A 25127-nucleotide genomic window follows, 5' to 3' on the forward strand; every position below is an offset into this window, starting at 1 on the left:
GAGGCTTAGCAGGTTTGGATAACTTGCCCAAGGTTACAAGCTAGAATTCAACCCAGCTACAATCTTACACTGTTGAGTCGACCATCTCCACCTCTGTATTCCACTGCCTTTCTAAGATTCCAGACTTTTAAGATGACTAGATAAAGCTCTAATCTCTACCTAGTGGTATGCAATTAACATGCCCCAAAACACTTGACAGTGCTTCTTTATGTATGTGCTTTTATTTATTTAATAAATATGTCTAATAACCTTGGAGTTAACCAGCAAGATTCCTCAGAATCCTCTGGGGCATAACCATGCTTCCTACCCCATGATAGTCTGAAGTCACAGATACCAGGGACCCAGAGTTTTCCTCTTCCCCTTCGAATGAAATGATCAGGGCTTTTACTGGATCTGACGCTCTTTGGCCAGTGGGTATTCACACTACTTTGATGCAAAATAAGATTGTGTCCACTCTAGTTAATATTCCTCTCATTTGCACTTATGATATACTAAAGAACTGAAACATCTACACTATAAATATAGAACACAGAACTTTTCTGAAGTTTAGTTTTCAGCAACTTCGCTTATCTGGCAGAATTAATTTGTACTCTTCAGATGACATTGTAGAAGGGTAGCTTGTTAAGTTTCATGGTATTATGGCAAATTTCCCAATTTCTTCATATTTCAATTGGGAAAATAAAGATCAGAGAGTAGGAGTAACAGTCTCTGAGCATCACAAACAGATGGGAGAAAACCTTCTGGGTGCTCAGGCACTGGTGTGTGTTCTTTGGATACTATTCTGATACACTTGGTCATTTCCTCTGCCAAGTGCTTCTTCAGAGTCAGAAAATACAGGTCTGAATCCATGCCTTGCTCTTACTAGCTCTGCATATGTCACACCCTCGTCTCATAAAATGAAGCTAATCGTTCCTACTTCACACAAGAGTGAGAAGGAAAGAAAATAGCATTTGTCAAAATGTCCGGTGTATCCTACATGGGATTCAGAAAATGTTTTCCAAAGTGAGATATTTTGTAGCACATCTGTCTGCTGATTGGAATGATCAGTCAGAGAGGAACAAATCAATAATGCAAGAAAGGGAAACTGTAGAGGCAACATCTTTGCACAGGTGAAATAGTCTGGTGCACACATGGGGTATGAGCATGGATAGTGCATCCTAGTAAGATGAGGGAAATGGGAGAATACAGGCAGACACGCTGGTAATTAGGTGGGTAGATGCAGTTGTGGGAACTTGTTGCTTCCACGTTCTCAGTAAGCTAGAAAGCAAGATCTTCAGGTGAGAGTTTGGATGATTAGTCAGGATTCCTTACAACAAGGGAAAAAATGGGTGTTAGCCATATCACCTAGATATGAAAATTCTTCCAACGTAGAACTGTTTAATGAAGGAACAAATACTCATAAATACTACTTACCAGGGTTATTCTGAAATATTTATTCTGCAGTGAGCATTAAGCAAGATACACCCTATGCTGGGAACTGTGACAAGAACTGTGCCCATCAGACAGGTGACATGTGGTCCCTGACTTCAAAGAAAGTAGATTCATACATGAAGGTAAACATGAAGACAAATATGTGTCTTCCTCTGGGCTGACTTGTAAGCCAGAAGTATCTTTAAGATAAAGTAGGGGTCACCGAGGCAACAGTGCTGTGCATCTGAGTTGCTTTAAAAGTCTTCTCAGAGGGCACCTGGGTGGCTCAGTGGATTAAAGCCTCTGCCTTCAGTGTGTGTCATGGTCTCAGAGTCCTGGGATCGAGCCCTACCTCAGGCTCTCTGCTCAGCAGTGAGCCTGCTTCCCCCCCTCTCTCTCTGCCTGCCTCTCTGCCTACTTGTGATCTCTCTCTGTCAAATAAATAAATAAAATCTTAAAAAAAAAAGTCTTCTCAGAGAAGATGAAGGTTGGCCTACACTTTAAAAAGTGAGTTAGAGTGGAGGAGGCAGCATGGCGGATAAAGGTATTCCATATTTGGAGACTAGTTGGTGGCCGAGGATAAATTACTGCAGGAGATAACATGGTAGGTGGTGAGCAGAGGCCAGTTCACAGGGAACATTCTACACTGTGTTAATGATTAGGAGCAATCCTGTAAGCCAAAATGTGGTGTGTACCAAACATCACCTGAAGAAACCACTAAAAGCAAACAAAACAATCGGTTATTTCCTACATTTAACCTCCAGAAACTTAGGTGATTCTTACTCTGGTTTGAGGATGAGTGCGTTGCAGGTAACAAGATGAAGTGAAATGATTTTGCCCCCTTGGTGTATTGTATAATTCATCACTAACCAAGGATGTGAGAAGTATATTCATGCTGTTTCACCATTATTCCTAAGTCATCTTTCATCTATGTTCGGAATATGGAAGATGCTAAGAGAGAAATTAGCCAGAATAAGTATGGCCTCTTGCCCTCAAGATGTCAGATCTAAGTGAAGATCTAACAGAGCAACACAGAGAAGCAATGAACTCATGCTGAGGAATAGGAAGGAGTAGGAAGAAAAGAAGAAAGGCCTGGATCAAGCCTTTCTTTTCCCCTTATTTTCAGAACAGCAGGGAGGTGGGGGATAAGAGGGGAAAATGTGGGGTTGCAGAGGAGGAGGGCAAGCCTCTTCTCCATCCTTCCACCTTTTCTTCTTGGTCCTAGAAGTGGGCCAACCAGTAAGTTCAGCCCATGGCCAGAGCTTTAGATGTCTACATGATTGAAACTACAAAGCAGTCATTTGAACGTCAAACTAATTATAGCTTGGAAATAATATTTGAATGCTGACTCCCTTTGCATGCAGCCTATGAAGGAATATTCAGAGAAAAGGATGAAAATGTTCATTGTTGGCTTTTATTTAAATCAACAATCCTAAGATTTGCCTTGGAAGGTCAGGTTTTGACACTAATGACTTGCGGTAACCTTTTGGGTATAAATGCTAGAGATTTTTATACTCATTCCTTTTTTTTTAAACTGATTCCTTGGTAAAGAGGACTTTAAAATTTATGTGGCATGATAAATAATAGTAAAGGCAATGTCTTTTAAGGAGGACATATTCTTTTCTCCTTCTAAATATCCTACACTCTTTTATAGTAAATATTCTGAACCAATGGCAAACGGCCTGGTAACAACATTATCTAATTACCCAAGTAAAGTAGACTTACTCAAATAATCTAGTCAAGATTTATGACACACAAAAAAATATATAATCAGAGAATGGCAGTAGTTGTGGTTAAAATTATTCTGAGAAGGGAATTGAAAAATAAACATTTTTCTGAATCAGTATAGGTGATGAGTGTGTGTGGTCACCATCAAATATTTTCTTTCTTTTTTAATTTAATTTATTTTTTTCAGTGTACCAAAATTCATTGTTTATGCACCACACCTAGTGCTCCATGTAATACGTGCCCTCCTTAATACCCACCATCAGACTCATCCATCCTTCCATGCCCCTCCCTTCCAAAAACCCTGTATGTTTCTCAGAGTCCACAGTCCCTCATGGTTTGTCTCCCCCTCCAATTTCCCCCAATTCACTTCTCCATTCCTTCTCCTAATGTTCTCCATGTTATTCCTTCTGTTCCACAAGTAAGTAAAACCATATGATAATTGACTTTCTCTGTTACTGTCAAATATTTTCAAAGACAATTCCAACAACTGAAAGGGACTTGGTTTTAAAGAAATAATGAAGATTTGTAAATGTGACAAACTATTGATCTAATTTTGAACCTCAGCTAAGTTTGCTCCATTCAATGAGCAAACACACTTTTTTTTCACCTAACTATTATTAGAAATGGAACCAGAGCATCTTTACACAAAGAATACATCTAGCCAGAAATTACAATTACCCTCACAGCCCTCACATTTTATCAACAAGATTTGCCAGCAAAACATTTTGGAAATAAGGACAATAAATGAAATTCTCTCTGTGAAAGGTTATTTAAGCATTAGATAATTATTCTTCATATATTTAGCTTGATAGAATTCATATTTCAGGTGCTAGTGCATAATATGTTGACTTACATAGCGTCAAACTTATCTACAAAATTATACAAGTACTTTTGTTCGTTCTATTTTTCTTTTTTTTACATAAAATTAATTATAGTTGTGAAAAGCTCAAGTCCAATAATTTTTACTTTGACTATTGATAAAATCATTGGGTATTGGTGAAATAAAGATATTTTCATCATTTTTAGATTGGGATGAAAAATTGAGGAACTGATAAAAAGAAGGAGAAGCAAAAGAAGGTAGAAAAATAAAATAACAAAACAAAACAAAAATAAGAAAATATTTGGAATGAGACCACTAAGTTAAGTTTGGCTTCCCCACTAACAAATGAGCTTAACTTGACCTCTCTGAGACTCAGTTTCTTACCAATAAAGAAAGGAAATAAAACCATGGACCTTGGAGGGTTTTAATCATGATTAAATGAGATGACACGTTATATAATATGCAGTCAATGTTCTGGTTCCTATCTTTCTACCTTCTATGACCTTAGGGAAATTTTCCATGTTGTCTTGAAGATGTTATCATTATTAACATGTGAGCCAAATAAATAGTAACATAGGTACCAGTTGGAAATAAAGTTTTGGTAAATTATGTATTCATGTATCATAATGTATAGTACAGGTGAGGAGCCAGGAATGCTTAACCCAAGATACAGACTCTTGTGCAAGTTTATTTATTGAGAGAGTGCTCTCAGGAGAAGCCAGTGGTGGAATGAGGGAAGTTCAGTCAAACAGAGAAAGGAACTAAGAGAAATCTAGCCCCAGCTTTATCACACCAGTGAACTTCGGAATGTGTTTTTCACCCCAGCATGCATACACCCCTTGGGAAGCTAATACACTCATAACACTAATATTACTCATTCAATGACTATTGGGTACCGCACCCCTGGGAGTTTGGTGCATAGCCCCCAGGCACCTCCAAGCTGGCAGGTTCCTGTAGGTCAACGGCACCTGACACTTCCTGTAGCAAGTACATCAGACTGATAAAGGCGAATTGAGTGTGACACTGACTAAAACGGCCACTGGTAGGAGAAAGAAGACTGATTTCAATCACATCAGTTTTATTCTAAATCATGCACTCCAGCAGAGTGTTCCCAACTTAAACAAGACAAAGTATGACAATTCATTTTTCAAGACCAAATGTGAGAATAATTACTCACTTTAAAGAAAGGTTTACTATAGGATTCTTTGAACAGGAAGTATTTTTGGAATATTTCACATTGAATTTGATTAACATATGTTTAATTTGCCTACTAATTTTAGGAATTGATCTCCCCAAGAACTCCAGAACTGTGGTCTTGTGAACCCATCAAATGCACAGAATGACTGTTGGAGCTATATTGTGAGATATTGTATTTTACTGACTCAGAAATTAGGATATATTATGTTACATATATCAAATCATCAAGTTGTATACCTTAAGTATATAAAATTCTTAATTGTCATTATACTTAAAAAAGCTTTCAAAATGAACAAAATATATTGAAGTGCATGACTGGAAAACATTTCTTAGTTATGTATGCAACTTTCAGAAAGAAAGAAATTAAGATGCCTTGACTAATATCATGAATCTACTTATTGGGAAAAAGAACCATTCAATGTTGGAGTTGTCCTAGAACTAGAGTGACCAACCCTCGGTTTGCCAGGGACCAAGGTTATCTGCAGGATATGAGAGTTCAGTTTTAAAACAAAAATAATCCCAATCCAGGGCAAACCAAGACCTACTGGCCAGCCTACCTGGTTGTAGCAAGAAGGTTCCTTATACTTGTGAACTGAGAAATTAGTGTATTTGGCTCTTTAGTTTTAGGTAATGTAAATACATAATTTGCCCATCCACATTTTAAATTGAGAATGAAACATATAGTAGTAAGTTTTATATCCTTTTCATTGCCTCCCACCATTGCCCAATGCTTCAAAAGTTGTGTTTTTTTGTTTGTTTTTTGTTTTTTGGGTTTTTTTTTTTTCAAAAGTTGTTTTTATATGAAGTTCCTAGTTACATGACAGAATTTCTGTCCCATATCACACTTGATTGTTCTGAGGCAGAAACTGAAAATTTATAGGTCATCCCTGATTTCTCTTAGTAGGTACTGAACAAAGCTATATCTTGATTCAGAAGTATTTTTTTTAATTTATTCCTACTAATTTCTATTTTGAGCCATTGGGATGCTAGAATTTTATCCTCTATCAACTTGAGAGCTGGCTATCTATTTTTTTTTTAAATTTCAGGAAGCCACATCATTGACTGAATCAGTTTATAATTGGATTTCCTCAGTGTGCACGAAGCCCATAGTCATGTGGTGCCAAGAGCAAATACTCAGAATTTTAAATGTTGTGCTAACTTTCATACCATTTAAGTAACTTATGCTGAGACCAAAGAAGGAAGTGAACACATCCTGGTTTTCTGTTAACTTTAGTGTCTTCTCCAGAATATCAGCACTTTCTACCCCTCACCCAGGACCTGGATCACACAGTAAGGTTCTTGCTTCACAGATTTTTCTCATCCCAAGCAACTGCCAGCAACCCTCTGACTTCAGAAAAAAGCACAAATAAAATTTAAATTCAGAAGAGACTAGACTATTACGAAGAGAATGAGAATAGGTGATAATCTCTCTGGAGCAAGCCTGACAAAGTGCTTGCCCTCAAGGGCTAGAGCATGTCCTCTATTTCAAGGGAGTTGAAAGAAGGCCATCGTGGAAGCAAGCCATATCTTTCAATAAATTGCTTGATTGAGTTCCAATTCTGTGCCTTGTAACACTTCGACATGTGATGCCCTCGTCCCATTAAAACTGCTGGTAAACCTTACATGAGATCACTTAGCTATTTGCTGCAAGAAAATTCTACTCAGAACAGAAGTAACTGCTACCTTTCAGTTAATATCCAACCCTTGAAAAGCAAAGAGTTGAGGCTTGCTTTTACTCACTGGCCTACTTAATACTGTTGGGGCCCCTATCTACATCCACGCCAGCATGTTTGCAGGTGGACATACCCTACATTAACGGGCGAGTCACTTCCTCACATCAATGCTTTACACTTGCTTCATACACACCTCTTCACAGACAACATGGCATCTCCATGGACAGAGACTGAATTCAATCTCTGCACTTAATGGAAATCTCTAAGAAGTAAATAGAACGATGACCCTCTCCAGACAACATTTTGATGCTTAGATATGAAGAATATTTTAGCTCTTATCCTCATAACATTCCTGCAAGGTAGGTTTTTGTTTTCCCATTTGATAAATGAGGAAAGTGGAACTCAGTTGGTTTGATCACCTTGTCCAATGGGTAAAGCATGGAGAGGATTTGACTCTAGGGCTCTGAGATGCCAAAGTCCATGCTGCTTTGTTTACATACCAAAACTGCCTCCACTGAGGAAATTTCTATTCAGTATGTTTAACTGACAGCCTCACAACAGGTACAGTAAGAACATTTATTATAAGTTATTTGAAGCACTAATACATTGTTCTCAATGAATCAATAGTTAAATAGGAAATACAAGGTAGCAATTAATCCAATGCAGAGTAATGCATACATTCAATAAGGCAAATTACAGAACACTATGGGAAACTTAATAAAAACACCTAACCTGGTCTTTAAGATTTAGGGCTTCTTGGAGGAAAGAACATCAAAGATGAATTTTGAAGGTCAATTAGAGATTATCAAGATGATGCTAAGATAGTAGGCTACCCCAAGCCTTCCAGAGAGGGTAAATGTAATAAACTGGAACTAAGGAGTTAATGAATACATGAGAATCAAGCCAAAAGCCGTCTTTCAATAAAGAAGAATTGCAAATTCAAATGATCTCGAAGCAATAGAGAAGAAACAGATTTTGAATAAATATATTCTAAAATAAGTAAGCCGTTGCAAATTCTCCAACACCGGACTATACAAAAGCAGCCCCCAGAGACTCCTCTAAAGGCACTTTGCCCCAAAGCATGTTAAGGATGCAGGGGAAAATACGTGAATCTGATGCCACACTCCAAGCCTCTGCTTATCTGTAATGTTTTTAATACTAAGCAAAATATGGATGACAGATGTAAGATGATCTTTTATTCCCTAGGCTCAGTGAAATTACATTAAATGGAAATAAGTAGCCTGCCTTAGTAATTGGAGTGTGACCCCTTTGCAAGCAGCGTCTGGCAATAGGCCTGTCCAGGGGCACTTGTAAGGCCATTGCCCCAGGGTAACTGCACAATGGGTGGTGGATGAGTAGAAGCAGTGCAGAGGTGAGAGCAGCAGTACCTGGCGCAAAATTTTAAGAGCATCTTTTTATTAGCTCTTTGATTGTGCAATGCCTTTTATGCAAAATCAGATTCAGTATCTATTGCTCAAACTTGCCCGGGGGTACAATCTGGCAAGAACTTAAAGAGTACCTATAACTGGTATCACAAATGTCAGATGACAAAGAAACAGACGTTCAGCAGCTGTATTATTGTAGGAGGAGGCTTCACACTGCACAGAACCAAGTTCACTTACTGCATTCTCACTGCTAAGGGACAGCAACACCTCCATCACTGCTATGTCACTGTGTTCCTGTCCCCGAAAGGTGTTTTATGTATTTTTAATGCAGCAGTAATAAGATTGTTAAAAATTAAACCAGCGGTGTACTTTTATTGATATACTTTCTGTATAGTTTGCTAATTAGAGATCTGGAAAACCCATCTTTTATAATTGGTTTTTCTTATTTTAAAACATTTTATTCAGTGATGGCTGATAGTAAATTTTGCTCCATACCAAGAGAGAGAATGGAAGCTGATCTAAATGAGAACAAACCCGACCTATTCTAATTAACATGATTCAACTGAACTGTAATGGTATCAAAACAATTGACTTTTACCATTCCAACTTAATTATTCTACAATAGGCAGAGTAATGTATGCTGCTTCCCCCTTAAAGCAATTTTAAAGGCGACATCTTTGAAGTATGGCACCAGTGATTTTTTTCTCACCCACAATTTGTGAATATTGTTTTAAAACACCATTAAGTCAAATAACCATAGTCTAATTAAGCCTTTGGTGGTTTTAAGGCAGTTTCATGAAATGCCACTGGATTTATTTGACTCTTTTCCTCACTTGACTGAAAGTTCTTGAGAGGCTGAGTGAATCTAAGCCCTTGAATTCTGGTCCCGAGGAAATAAATGCTGCAAAGTATTTGGGTTGAAAAAGTATTGCTTAATGTGATGTTTGAAAACAAAACTGAAGGACTTACTCAGCAGTTCTGCCAGAATATCATGATACTGCTTTAGGCAAGTCCTACTTGCATCTCTCTGCTCTGGTGGGTACTGCTTCAAAAGGGTGAGTTAAGAAGTTGTAGGAAGATGAGCACTTGAGATTTATAGCATTATGAACCTGTCAGAGAATAATAGAAGACCCCAGAGCTAAAACACAAGATAATTTTGTAAAGCTAAATTTATTTGCTTGATGAACAAGAGAGTTATGTATCTCTCAAAAAAAAAAAAAAAATGAGTTCAACAAGTATCCTGGAGCTGAGTAAGGATAACCAAGTAAGGATAGAAACAAAGGAAAGGACTTATTCCTTGTTAGGATTCCTAAGCATAACATTCTAATGGACTCTTTAGAGAACTGGGTGGGACATTCCTCCTTAGATTGGCCATTTATCTTGTTTAACTTCCAAAAGTGTGGTTTTAGTTTTTAGAGAGGGCCAGAGTGGGTTCCTAACACTGCTGGACTCTGCACTCAGGCAGCAGATACTGGTGTAAGCACATGCAGGGAGTTGGGGCAAATTTCCAAACCAAATAGGGGAAGGAATAGAACAGTGGACTCTCAGAGATTGTTCCATTGAACATCTTCATGTATAGAAGCAGACATGGAAACCCCATGAGATGAAGTGATTTTCCCAGAACCACAAAAGTCTTACTACTTGCAAGGAACTCAAAGTTAAAGGGGATTGAGATTGAGAAAAATTGGACTATCCTACTGTGATCCAGATAGGATTCCAAAAGTCTCTGACAGAAAGTTTAACAGAGAAGGGCTCAGGTTATCTCAAAATAATTTCTTTCTTTTTTTTTTTTTAAGATTCCATTCACTTATTTGACAGACAGAAATCACAAGTAGGCAGAGAGGCAGGCAGAAAGAGAGGAGGAAGCAGGCTCCCTGCTGAGCAGAGAGCCCAATGCGGGGCTCGATCCCAGGACCCTGGGATCATGACCTGAGCCAAAGGCAGAGGCTTAACCCACCGAGCCACCCAGGCGCCCCTCAAAATAATTTCTGACTAAAGTATGTCATGCTTGTGTCTTCTAAAGTTGAAATAAAATAATTTTAAATGGAAGATGTTAGCCAGGAATTCAATGTATTGCATATACAAGGTATATTATATGCATGTAGCACTGTTAGGTGAAAGAGGAGTGGTGAGCAGTGAAAGTCAAAGATGAATACAAACCTGCTCCCGGCCTTGTGGAGTCCATAATCTGGAGGGAAATACACTTCAGAAAGAAGACAGTATTTGAACTGATCTTGATTTTTTTTCTTTTTACTCATTCAATATTATTTAGTGAGCACTAGATGAAGATACTATTCTTAGTAATTAGGATACATCAGTGAACAGAATAGATAGCCACTCCTGCCCTTGGGAAGCTAACCTTTATTCATTGAGCAGTAACTATATCTAAGAACATATCAGGAAAGAGAATTCCAGGTAAAGGGGTAGCAAAAACAAATTAATGAGTTTTGAATATGCGTGCAATCTGGGAAGGAATGTATATGATTAAAAGACAAAGTTCATGTAGAGCCTTTGGGAGGAAACATGGTATAGAGGAGGAAAAATAATTTCCTTCTACCCCTCTTAAGTTCTTGAGTGAGATGACCCTGTTTAAGAAAAAAAAAAAAAGTTAACAGGAGAAAAATAAACAGAAGTTTAATAATGTCTATACTTCCTGTACATATGGGATATGCCCAGGACACTTTAGTAACTCTGGAGGGGTGAAGAAACCAGGTTTTCCAGCAAAACACAGTAAGCAAGGCTATGGTTATTAATGCAGATTTAAATCAATGTCTTCTCCCTTGATAAGTTTCTACAGATTTGGTCATTCTCCTCTTCCTATGACAGAGAAGGAGACCTCCTTACAAATTTGGAGATTCCCTTATAAATGTAAATTGTTCCACAACAGAATAATTTCTGTTTGGTTTTAAGACTTTCATTGTATCTGCTGTTTTCTAAAAAAAAAAAAATAATAATAATCAGCCTAAAATAATGCTTATGACATATTTTGGGGTGACAAATCCTACTCCCCTTCAATGACAAGATGAGGTGGAAAGGGCAATAGGGAATAATCGTAAATAGTACATTTAGAAAGGTGGATTTTTATTCTCTAGATAATTGAAAATACTGTTTCAAGGAAGTGCTCTAATGAGGAATCTGAAACACCATGGTACATACACTACAACTGCTGTGATTGTTGCTCTGCAGGAGCACTGGAAAACACCTGAAGATCAGTGTAAATCCTTCCAGGACTGACAGTAAGAAGGGGGTCCCTGGACTCTGAGCATGGCCCTGAAATTTCCAGGCCCCGTTCAGATTCACACTGCTGTGTAAACTTTGGGCTGCTATGGTCATGCTAAGGAATCTCATCTATCACCAGGATAGTGTTCCACTGAGGAAAAGCTAGGAAGAAGAAGAAAGAGGAGGAGGAGGAAGAGGAGGAGGAGGAGGAGGAGGAGGGGGAGGGGTAATAGAGAAGGAGAATGAGAAAGAAGGAGAAGAAGAAAGAGGAGGAGAAGGAGGAGAAGAAGGGGGGAGCAAGAAGAAGAAGGAGGAGGAGAGGAAAGAGAAGTAGGAGGAGGAAGAGGAAGAAGAAGAAGAAGAAAAAGAAGAAGGAGGAGGAGGAGGAGAGGAAGAAGAGGAAGAAGAAGAAGGAGAAGAAGCAGGAGAGGGGGGCAGTGAAGAAGAAGAAGGAGGAGGAGGAGGGGAGGCAGGGGAAGGAGAAGAAGACACCCAGAACAAAACAAAATTCCTAAAAACTTGGTTTGGGGCCATGCCAGGGTTTGACACATATATCCCAAAAGAGGATCTGTGAGGTTAGTGTGACCCCAAGGATAATTATAGCAACCAGAATCTTTGGGGCAAATCTATTTTTTCAGGGCAAGGATAGGTTTTGAAGAGACTCAGAAGATCTCTTTTTCTCACAAGACACCAAAAAGCATTCTCTCAGACAAGTCTGTATTATTTCTAAATATTTCCTAGAATATATGAGTATAGGATCTAATCACTATATGCCTAGCTACATGGTGATGGTGTTTCACTAGACCAATACTACACTGAGAGTTGTAAGAGCATGTAGTTTTTCAAACCCTTCTTGTCTTGTATGACTTCAATCTTCATCTTCTCCTAAAGACTGTACTGACCATACCACTCAAGGCTCACTTTTCCTAATTATGGGAAACTATTATAAGTGCCACTCATTTACTTTTTGTTTTTTTAGGAATTATTTATTTATTTAAGAGAAAGAGAGAGAGGGGCAGAGGGAAAGGGAGATGCAGACTCCTTGCTGAGTGGGGAGACCCATGTAGGGCTCTATCTCAGGACCTGGGATCATGACCCACGCTAAAATCAAGAGTCAGACACTCAACTGACTGAGTACTCCAGGAACCCCTATTTACTTTTTAATTATATATTCCCTACAAAAAGAGAGAAAGATAGACTTTAATCATCCAAATTTGAGCTCATTTGGAACTGGAATCAGACTCCATGCTTGATGGCTTACTGGTATTGCTTGGTGAGATTATCCAGCAAACATGGGGAATATTATAGGGTCCACGGAAAAGCTTTGAGCCCTATTTCAATAGTTTGAAGACCATCTTCATCAAAACCAAGTGGAGTGTTTGTTAAAAAAAAAAAATGCAGATTCCCTCATTCCCACCTCAAATGTGTCCTGATGATTCTGCACTTTTTAAAATTTGAAAGCCCCTACATTAATATAATTGATGATGTAGAAAGGCAGTTGGTTTTTTTCTGACAAGCAGCATAGAGTGTTAAGATACAAAATTCAACAGAGTAAATTTGAGGATTTAATAGGTTTTGTTAAACAGTTCATGAATCGGGCAACATCCCATGTAGCAAGTAGAGGGTTGCTCCACGGAGTTGTACAAAATGGATGGTTTTTATAGGAAGGAGGATGGGGCAAGAAAGTTATAACGAAAAGAAAGGATTGTTTCAGGCAAGGTCACTTTCCATTTGGGGGATGGTGCAAGGGGGTCTTATCATGCCAATTACCTCATCTTCCACTGCGGGAAGGACAGGGCTCATGTTACAAACTCATTGACACCCATCAGAAAATTCATGACTGACAGTTTAAGGTTTACATTCTTAGAGGAGGTTAAACTTTAATTAGTTTAGATACTAAGCCCCAGTTTGGTGACTTGTCGTGGTTCAAGTAACAGTATTTTGGGCCTGTGGTTTTCTTTTTAACAAAAGAAAAGCTCTGAGATGGATTAAGGTTTATTGCAAAATAGTCTGCGAGTAATCATGTATCTGTGAGGAGAGTTAAGGAATTTTTAACTAGGTCAAGGTAATAAAAGAACTGAATTTTTATTGAGCTTCCATCTGACAGTACTCTGTTAGATGCTTTGAAGCATTATCTCTTTTAATCTTTACAACAACTAGGTGAAGACTGTATTGATTTTTGCAAATGGAGTTTGAAGAACTTAAGGAACTTGCCCAGAGTCACCCAGCTAATCAAAGATAGAGCCAAGATTCAAACCTATGTCATTTGATTCCAAAGTCAAGCTCTTCCTAATATAACATATTAAAACTTGGTAACAATTAAAATTAACTATCATTATGTCTGAAACTATCTTTTTTACAATGCTGGGTTTATAAGTAAAATTTATTTATGAATAATATGTGAAGACCAATGAAGAGCTTATTAGCAGTATGTTTTTGTTGCTTTTAAATACAATTTATGATTTTTTTTATTAAACTCATGAAAACACATCAATTTACAATTTTATTAAATCCTCCTCTTTTACTTGGAAACTTTGCATTTTCCATGCAACTTTCTGAACTACAAATTGGTTCTGCCACATTGCCATGTGATGTGTCTTATAAAAGTCAAGATGACATCTCAGAATAACAGAAAGGGAGGTTTTTTACCTTGATGAACAATGAGGAAGACAATGTACTGATAAGAAGGAAATCCAGGGGAAATCCAGGAAGAAGGCTCAAAGGGAGGAGACTCATTATGACCAAAGATAAAGGCCTTTAAACATGGTCCTCAGTCTTACAGTTAAATTTTAAGTCTTTAAGCAAACTTTAAGCAAAAGTTATCTCTTAAAAAGTTAAAAGCTAACTTTAAGCAAAAGTTTCAACATTTGTGGTATAAAATCAATGAACAGCCACATGCAAGTAAATCCAAAATGGAAACCCTAGAAAGTAGAACCATCCTTCTCTATTTAATGTACTAATTGACAGGTAGGGTGGGTTCTGAAGGGCAGCAAAGGGAAGTGATGACAGGAAAATTAGAGGCATTTCAACCAAACCAGCATTAATACCAAGAGTTCAACATTTTCTAGATGTTTCTCTTGCTCTGCACCGTGATGGCCATTGGAATGCTGTGTGTACATCCCAGTTATCCCATGATTTCTAATAGAAAGGCTGATGACTTCTTTTTGCTTAGTCAAGATACCAGAACTCTCTAGCCATGAGATATTGATCTTCAGGAGATGCTGCTCTGTGCTCCATGAAGAAACTAAGAAGTAAGATACTAGAGGCCAGGTCAGAGGTTTTATTTTTCTAACCAAACTGAGAAGATCCAAGTTGGGTCAATTTGGGCAACTCAGGCTTTGAAAGTGACACTGAGTTAGTGGGAAGCTAAGATTTTGGTGCTGATTTTAAATTTCATTTATCTTTCCTTCTGAATTTTTTGTGTCTTGGCTTGAGAATGTCCATTCCTCATGACCTATGCAAAGTCAAGTGTGAGGATTTAAATTGGGAGAAACTGGCCCACACCTCCTCATTTTCTTTTTCATGACCTTATTCATAGGCATGCCGTGCGGTGAAGGAGAGAGTACATGAGGTAGAATAGGTTCTGGATACCTCCAGTGCATTTTAGTAACTGTAAGGCCTCGTCTCTTCTGTAAAGTGGAGACACTTCTTCTTACCTTCTCTGGCTGCTGTAAAGATCAAAGGAGCTAATATACCTATACCACTTCCTATTTGTCAATATTTAACTTTATAAAAGTTATCAACATACAAATATGGTTTTCATACAAATATAAAGAAAGGCTGGTGCCAAAAATACACTTACCTTGGGGTGTCTGGGTGGCTCAGTTGGTTGGGTCCAACTCTTGATTTCAGCTCAGGTCATGATCTCTGGCTCCTGGGATAGAGCCCTGCATCAGGCTCCCCACTCAGTGGGGAGTCTGCTTAAGGATTCTCCCTCTCCCCCTGCCCCTCCCCCCACTCATGCTATGTGTCTCTCTCTCTCCTCTCTCAAATAAATAAATCTTAAAAAAAAATACACTTACCTTCATGATGGAACTAGCAGGATGGTAAAAATGGTTTAAAGAATTGGAACAATAATGATTATGTAATCCACTAGGAGAGGCTGAGTTACAGACAAAACTGATTATTGTCCTACAAAACAATAAAACCATAACCTCTGAGGTTATCCTTCATACCAGACATGAATTATTTGCATCTTCTTTGGACAAAAATCTACAAGTTAACATATAATTTCGTAGTCTTGACCCTAAACAATGGAAAATAGTAAAACAAGCAAAAGTATAATCACCTGGAGAATTAAATCTTCCTTGGGTGGGCCTGTTAGACAATGATCCCATAGAACCTTAAAGCAGTCATCCTTTTGCTTTATTTCCAAGCTCTAGACAATTTGTTCAGAACTCCTCTTTTGTATCATAAATAATCTCCAAAGATTGTTCATGTTACAAAAAGTCTGGTGTCATTGTATTTGGACCTGATTAGTTTACATGCAAGGTGTTAATCAACCACATAAGCCTATTTGAACATGGCCAGCAAATTCAGAGCTACTGTTTTTAAACAATTACTCAGTCCAGAAAAGTAACTTTTATATGCAGATTTCTAAAGGAAACCCTGATAGCATTTTCAAAAGCTTTTTTGTTCCAAACATATTTTTGTTGCTCTTATGGGGTCTTTTATCCCAAGGTGTATTCTTTTCCTATTGCCACTTAAATGAATCACTACGAACTTGGTGGTTTAAGACAACACAAATTTATTCTCTTACAATTCTGAAGTCAGAAGTCTGATATGGTCTCAGAGGGCTAAAGTCAAGGCATCAGCAAGACTGTTTCCTTCTGGAAACTCTACAGGAAAATCAGTTCCCTTATTTTTTCCAGTATCTGGAAACCTCTAATAATCCTTGCGTTGTGGACCCTTGCCTTTATTTTCAAAACCAGCAACAGCTTTGCTTTTCTCAGTCTCTTTCTCTTTGTCTCTCTCTTTCTGCATGCCTGACTTCTCCTGGGGTCCTCTTATAAAGACTCTTGCAATCACATCAGGCCCCCAGATAATTCAGTATGATCTCCCCACTCTATGATCCTTAACTTGATCACATCTACAAAGTTCCTTTTGCATATTTTAAGCTATGGGGATTAGAACATGGAGATTTGGGGGTTGGGAGGGTGTTATTCTCCCTATCACACAAGGGTAAGAAACTAAATCCAAGAAATTCATCTGCATAGCAGTCCTATAATACCTATGTATATTTTGGTGAATTTCTCTTTGAAGTACCCAAAAGCTGATAGATTTCCTGACCTGTCAGGCAATGACCTTCCTTACCACCTATAAGTGTGAGATCCCATAAATCACAGAACAAATAACAGACCAGTTTCCTGAGGCAGTTTCTGGATCTTGGGTCTACAGATAAAAGAGAACATATGTTCCTTAATGGTGGGTTTGCTATATCTGATTAAATGAGATTTATTCTCAGATGTAACAATCTTGGTATGACCTCATTTATACAACCAATTTGTCAAACTCTATCCTGGTAAAAACAGAAGACAGATTATTTGTTGTCTTATGCAAATGACCACATTGCCATAAAATTTAGTAAGCTGTTACTGAATTCTGAGACGTCAGGGAGAAGAAAATACCGTGTAAGAAATGTGTCATATGTAGGTTAATATGTTGAGGTTTGCAGGTAAAGAAAGGACATCCTCACTCCCTTAATAGAACATTTAAAACCATATCAGCAAAACTCAAACCCAGATAATCACACAGATTTCTCATCACCATTCATTTAATCTTACTTAAGTCTTATACAGCTGGACCACCCTGCTTTCATGAGGTCTTCTCTGGACCTACAAAAAGAGTTCTAGAGGTCCCAATTCAGTGCTCTTGTAACAGTCCAAATCATTTAAGTGACATCACTTTAAGTTCCAAAGTCTGTCCCCATGGCTCTATTTCTTAAAGTACCAATAGGTAAGAGAATCTGGCATCGTTTTCCTAAGAGCCTCTGCAACTGCCCATTCTTTGACAAAGACCCATTTTCCAGTCCATAGGGTATAACAAAAACTTCATACAAACATGAGGAGAAAGTAGAAACCACTTGTTGATGCAAGGAACAAAAGTCTATCATCATATTACATAGAAGGAAAGTTATAAATGTATGCCTTCGTAAGAGTAGACTAAGGACGCCAAGACCAGTTATCATTTTAAAAGAAAGAGAGAAAAATCTTACCAGTTTTACATTCATATAGTATTTGACATAACAGAATTCAGAAACTTAAAATACATATCTTTCTAATAAAGCCAGCCAAACTGAACAAACTTTGCCAAAAATTTAACACACATCTTTGTTTTTATTCAGACTTATCATGTTTGCACCAACACAAACAAATTTCAGTCCCCTCAAATAGTATACACACTCATGCTCTTTTGTTTACTGTAGTTTTCATTATTTAGTACATATTTTCTCTTTAGCTTGTATTTAAAAGTATAGCCCATTACCCTACTTATAAATGAGTGTGCATTATGCAGCCCTATGGAGCCACATATAGCCTTTAAACATCTTTTTCAATGTGGCAAAAAGAAGCATATTCATTACCATGACCCAAAGGACAGTTTCTCTGTAACATATAAAAATAATAAGATATATAGAGATATACATGTATATATGTACACACACATATATAGTGACCAGTACATCAGTATTATCTCTTATTGAGAAGCCATTTAGATACTCAAAGATTATCCATTAACTTAATTTATCATTAGCTCAAGGTCTTAAACTCAATAAGGAACTTGGAAATTATGTTTAAACAGATACATCACAAAGCATAATTACTGTTGATACAAAAATTTTGTCAGAATTCTAATACAATGTGATTACATACATAATTTTATATCTCCTTCATTTTAAACATTATGTAGCAATTCAGTAAACCAGTATAAGAAGTTTAAGAAGTTCATGGGGTGTCTGGGGTGACTCAGTTGGTTAAGTGTCTGCCTTCAGCTCAGGTCATAATCCCCAGGGTCCTGGGATGGAGCCCCAAGTCGGGCTCCCTGCTCAACAGAGAATCTGCTTCTCCCTCTGTCCCTCCCCATCACTTGTGCATGCTTTCTTCCTCTCTCTCACAAATAAATAAATAATTTTTTTTAAAAGAAGTTTAAGAAATTTGACTACTTACCCTCCTCATCAAGAAACAAAAAAACAGATTGGTAAAAAAAGGAAGACTGAAACTGTAACTCAATACGGGTAAAATGAAGGAAAAGACATGTATTGATTGTTAATTTTTTTTTTAAATCCTTAAATGTGGTCAAAGATGCACTTGGGTTTTTACATAAAATTGCTTCTGAGCTAGAAATTTCTGAGAGTTTTTTTTTTAAGGGTAACACATAAAATATAATAAAACTTTAGTTTCTCTATATAATAGGAATCCTGGGTATATTAATATAAGTAATCAAAGATGTAGTCTCTGAGGGTTGCAGCCTTAATTCCACATTCTCAGCCATGAGTTGAAAGTAAACATAGAACACAAAAAATCTTGGACTTGGAATTCAAGGAGTATTTCTCCTTTCCAGCGAACCTGAGATGTATTCTTGCTCAGACAAAAGAAAAATGCTAACAGACCAGATTTTCAATCATTTGTCATACTACTGACAGAGAATTAGATTACTTTCTTTACATGACAGACCACCATGTACTCAGAACAAAACGCCAGATTCCAATTCAATGTTGCAACCAATAGAGAATGACTTAGTGGCCACGTGCAAATCAGATTCCCATGTACACAGCGTGTTCTTCTGCCTGTGTTCTTGAGACTAGACTAACATGCAGATAACCACTAGTCCCTAGACTTGGGCATGGCCAAAACTAAGATTTTTTTTTTCAAAATGAAGATCTTCTGAGACACAAAGTGCTCCCTTAACTATGCAGTAGAGATGGCCCAGTGGTCAGAGACCAGACACAGATACACTGGTCCCTGCACCCAGTATAAAAATAGAAAGAGCCCAAATTATGAGTTAGGCAAGGTACTTACAGACTTATATACTTGGGCAAAAATCAGTATCAAAATATAGAGTGAAAAGAAAAGAGCAAGAGAAACAAAGAATCAGCAAAGGTAATATCCATTACTGTTTGGGATCTGATCCAGGACTAGGATAAAGAGGACAAAATGACCCATAAGTTTGCCTTTGGCAAGTAAGTTTATTTCATCATCTTGGTAGAACCATCTCCAAAACAAAGTATAATTTTAAAATAGTTACAAATGTGACTAACACAAATATAAAGTGAGCCACTGTTGAAGGCACATTTAACTTTGAGGGAACGAAGCTCATTCTGGGGAGATGCAGAGGAAAAGTAATTGAGGAGGCTACCTGGAAAATCAAAACTGGTTAACATGCCAGGGCAATAAAATTGTAATTTGAGGGTTATATTTTCTATTAGACAGAAATCACTTACATTATAGATTTACATTTTACAAAGTCTGGGAATTAAGATATATTTCCCTAGAGAATCAAATCATCTTTGGGTGAGCCTCTTAGACAAGGGCCACAATGACAAAGGGCATGCAGTCTTTAATTTTTTTTTCCTTTATTTTCAAATTTTGGTAAGTTTCAATAACACATAGGATAGTCATGGAAAAATTTCTTTCTCTCATCTTAATCTAATTCAAAAGGATGCTTACTTTTGGGTTTGCCATGAACTTTCTATTTACAATATTCTTACAAAAAAGCAAAATTCCTTAATACATAAATGAAAATGCTAGAAACCATTGTCCTTACAAGATTATATCTACTAGAGAAGCACATTCTCCCCTGCTCTCAAAAAGGAAGTTTCTTTCAATAAGAAAGAATTTATTCCCCATGGTAAATAGGAATGGCTGTGTCAGGGAATATTCTAAGAAAGGAGGCTTTTTGTGCTTTTATATATTTAAGCCCCTTTAGGAAAAAAAATGAATAAAAGCAATCATTTTTACAAAATGAAGTTAAAAGTTAACTATTACAAGAGCCTAGAGTTAGGTACTAGCCACTTACTTCCTCAAAACTAAAATATATATAATTCATTTGGATAGTAAAGATTATCTTGAGAAAGAGCATACAAGTAAGACATTAATGAAAACTTCTCTTTTCTTCTTTCAGCTCTTGATTTCTGTCTCTTGGCCATCAAATAATGCGCCTGATAAGAGAAAAGAAAAAAGTCACACCATTTGATCTACTTGCTATTAGACAATTATTGTCAAGAGGTCTTATGCAGGGTAGAAATTAAAGCTATTTCCTAAAATAGGGACAATAGTTTAAGTATTGTTTTCAGTTAAGTATACTATAATTGTCCCCTGTGCAAATGCTTCTACATAAGGCAAACAAATTGTAATTATGACTAATATAATTATATATCATTATGTAAATTGTATATGCTTCAGCCTTGCCCCAGAAAATCGTTTCCTTATGGATCTTATTCCTCATATCCAGGAGTTAGTCATTGCCTATTCACTCTAATCAATAATACACTGATGATTAATAAATGCTAATCAACAATTACTTTGAAAAACTAAACAAAGAACATGGACAGAAATGCTCATATAGGGATGGAAGTTAGGAAGACAAGGCAATTGTGTCAGCAAGAAAAGCTTGACTTTGAAGGTCAAAAGACATTTCAGTTCAGTAAAGAACCAGGCAGGGAGTCTTTGTAGATATTTGAGGCAGGGAAGGAAGCATTGTTAAAGCACGAAAAGGAACTTTTTTGCCACTTGGATGAGCAGGGAGGAGAGGCGAGAAGTGGGAATTACACTGCACCAGTGACTGGAACACTAAATTCAAGATCCAAAGCAACGCAACAGAATCCAAACAAAGGGACACAATAGACACACTTAGTGAAAATGAAATTGGATTTCTGAACTGGATTTTAAGACCCTGCTATGAGCTATATGCTACATCAAGAGATAAATGCTACCAATTTTGCCCATTTTCAGAGAGCTCCCTAAACTCTGGACAATGTATCGAATTGACTCACAGCATGACCCCCAAGAAGGAGAAGTTGTCTGTAGAAAAAAACCTGTCTGAAAATCCTGTAGAACTTTAATGAAGAAAACTACCTCTTTCCACACAGATCAGAGGGAGGGTTAAAACTGCACATTTTGAGAAGCACGGAGAACTGGCCTGAAAGACTGATTTAGTCCAAACCCCTAACACTGCACAGATTTCCACCCAACTAAAGTCTTAGACGAATTGTCTCCCACCCTCAGTTAGATGCTACAACACGAATGTAGCAGTTTATTTAGTGAATCTCATCTACCCCACCAATCCATGAAACCAGCCTTTTACTTGCAAAATAAGAAGTGGCCAGAGTATAAAAAGTGGGATTGGAATGTGGTGGAGAGGAAAAGGAGATTGCAATGTCAGAAGGTGTGCCTAAATAAACACAGGAGAGGACATGCCTTACTTGGATCCAATATCGATTTTTTTGGTCCCAGTGCAGAGAATGTGACTACCTGTATTTCACCAAGTGTAACAACAGGTGTTACTGTCAACTGTAAAAATATACCATCTCGTTTTTAAAGCTATTGCTAGCATTTGTCATTATGACCTCCCTTGGCAATAAACTCTGGAGGCAAATTTCAAGGATCTGAGGTATTTCTTTTGTGTCACTGAACATCTAGTTTGGCCATACAGATGGCTCAGATGAGAGCTAAAGGCTTCATGTGTCCATGTGTCATTTCCTGACATGAATTTAACTTCCAGCATTATCAAGTGATAAAATCTCCTTCTGACATGATTCCTATTCCATCTGCATGGTAGCCAGAAAATATGTCTGGGTTAATTGTGTTGGATCCTGATAATTGAGTTGATCCCATTCTCTATTCTGTCTGTAAGAACTTTAATGGCAATGCTTTCTTCTTGAAGCCAGCTACCCTGCTAGGGAAGTATTTCCATTGATAGTTAATGGTGTGCAAGCTGGTGGGACAGGAAGATGGAAGAATTGTGCTGTCCCTATGTTCATATGTGTGCATGTGCATATGTGTTATTTTGTTCTGTGAGAATTATTTGCCAGCCAATCCTCTGCTTGCAATCTTGATCTTGGAGCCATCTTCTCCTAGTTCTGCTAAAATGATCTCCCTAGAAAGCACATCCGTTCAAGACACTCCTAGGCTTAAAACATTCTGACCATTCCCACATGTCTATTGAGCAAAGTCCAAGCAAAAAGTAGCACAATCCATAACACCCTTAAGAACAAGTGCCCACCTACCTCCTTCCTAGGCTCATTTCTCATCATTCCTTACCTTTCATTATAGATCTATGGCAGACATACTGTATTTCATGCTTTTTACTCAGGCTGTAGAACTTTGCTTGGCCAATTTCTTCTTCTTTTTTTTCAATCTTTTTTTAAAAGATTATTTATTTATTTATTTGAAAAAGAATGACCACATGAGAGGGAGAAAGAGAGAAAGAGAGAGAGAGAGAAGGAGTGGGAGGAAGGGGCAGAGAGAGAAGCAGATTCAACGCTCAGCAAACCCAATGCAGGGCTTGATCCCACAACTCTGGGATCATGACCTGAGCCAAACACAGCCGTGTAACTGACTGAGCCACCTAGGTGCCCTGCTTAGTCAATTTCTCATCCTTTGAGAGCTTGGGCCTTCCTTCTTGTAGGAGTCGTTGCTGAATCTTTCTTTCTGGGCAGTTGGGGTAAGTACTTCTTCCCTACACTTCTTTCTTCAATTACTATGTGCAAATCTTTTCCTCACACCCATAGGGCTTTGTTGAAATACATTAATGTTCTTGTTCCTACTAAATTGAAAACTACTAGGTGCTATATTCTGAGATAGTTTCTGGCACAGAGACGATGAGAAGCAGCAGTGCCAACAGTGTTAAATCCTTGTCCAAGGGCAGGAGAAGACCAATGTCTCAGCTCAATCAATGAGACAGAGAGAGCACATTTCCCCTTCCTCTGCCTCTTTGTTCTAGTCAGGCCCTCAATGTATTAGATAATGCCCACTCACATTGCGGATGTCTGCTTTATTCAGTCTACTGATTCAAATGGAAACACCCTCACAGACATGTCCAGAGACTATGTTTAACTAGATAACTAAATATCCCATGACCCAGTCAAGTTGACAGATAAACTTAACCATCACAACCTCACATGTAAACTCAAGATTTCAACTAATTTGTAGGCAACATGAATCCACTATGTACTTTATGTACTGGGAGAAATTGCATGAGTATGAAAATTTCATTTTGGGACAATGAATCTGATGTTGGTTTGTAATATGAAATACAGAAGAGATCTGAAAAGACACTACATGTGAGTCCTGACATGTGAGGTAATAAAAGCCAAACTCCAGAGTTTGTGGAGAATGTGGGAAGGAAAATAAGAGATAGTTGTCAAAATAATCCTTAAGTTTTCAGTGAGTTAAGAATTGTGTGAAGTGCCATTTAAATCTCACAGAAACCTTGCATGGATCAGACACTGAAATCTGAGACAATCCAGATTCAGGTTAAGTCACTTGCATGAAGTCATACTTCAGAGATTCAAACCCAGCTCTGTGATAAACTCATACTTCCTCTGCGTTGCTCTACCTCTTGGCCAAATAGATAAATCAGTCAGCAGGTACACATGGTATAGACACCCCAGATATAGTTCATCTTTCAGGATTTTCTTCACATTTTACAAATGTCCAGTGATTTTGGTAAAATCAGGAAAGAGAAAAACAGCTAGGACTGAGTTCCCTTGTGTCCTCATTTTTAAGTCAACTTGAATTAGGCCAGATTGCCAAAAATCACCTAGAGACTGAAGCTCAAGAAACTCTGGGGTCACTCTTTTTTATTTAATGAAACCACCAAAGATGTCCAGTGTGAGTTCTGTGAAGGGGAGACCACTGTGACTTTTAGTTCTTAACATGATGTGGATATACATGTGGCAGGCAGAATAATGGCTCCTCTAAAAGGTATCCATGTCCTAATCCCTAGAATGTGTAAATGTTATGTTTTTGGCAAAAAAAAAAAAAAAAGGACACTGCATATATAACTCAACTGAGGATTTTTGGGATGGAGTAAGTATCCTGGATTATCTACATGAGTCCTAAATGCCATCACATGTATCCTTATAAGAGACAAGTAGACAGATGGCAGAATAGGAGAAGGCAATGTGACCACAGAGGCAGAGACTGGAGAGATACCCCCACAGGACAAGGATTGCTGGCAGCCACCAGGAACATGAAGAATCAAGGAACAGAGTCTCCTGTGAGGGGGCATGACCCTGTTACACTTTGATTTTGTCCAGTGTTACTGATTTTGGACATCTGGTCCTGGCCTCCAGAAATATGAAAGAACAAATTTCTGTTGTTTTAAGTCACCCCACTTTGTGATAATTTGCTACAGCAGCTTCAGGAAACTAATACAGTGGCCAAATGACATTGGAAGGCCTAAATCTGAATACCCTAAAAATTCAATAATGCATCACCGGATTATATCCTTTTCACAGAGAAAAAAAAGTAGGGAAGGGGATACTTACCTTGTCAGTACCTTAAAAGGGATTTGACTTGACCTTGGAAAATAGAATATTATGGCTTCCCAGACTTTGTTTACTTCATGTGTAGAGTATTTTACAGTCATTCCTTCCATACTGCCCATTTAAATTGTCACTATCACAGATTTGACTGATGTTAGATGTTAGAACTGACAAAATAAATGAGTGCTAATAAAACAGGGAAGTGTTCTGCT

The 25127-nt window shown here is 37.8% G+C and overlaps 1 protein-coding gene across 3 annotated transcripts in view; it reads left to right on the plus strand.

Annotated features, from left to right (window-relative positions):
- The window catches only part of GRIK1 (glutamate ionotropic receptor kainate type subunit 1), a 395219-nt gene that overhangs the window by 313599 nt on the left and 56493 nt on the right, over positions 1-25127 (plus strand). The gene's annotated exons all lie outside the window — the stretch shown is intronic.

This window comes from Lutra lutra, chromosome 1, assembly GCF_902655055.1.
Source record: "Lutra lutra chromosome 1, mLutLut1.2, whole genome shotgun sequence".
NCBI lineage: Eukaryota > Metazoa > Chordata > Mammalia > Carnivora > Mustelidae > Lutra > Lutra lutra.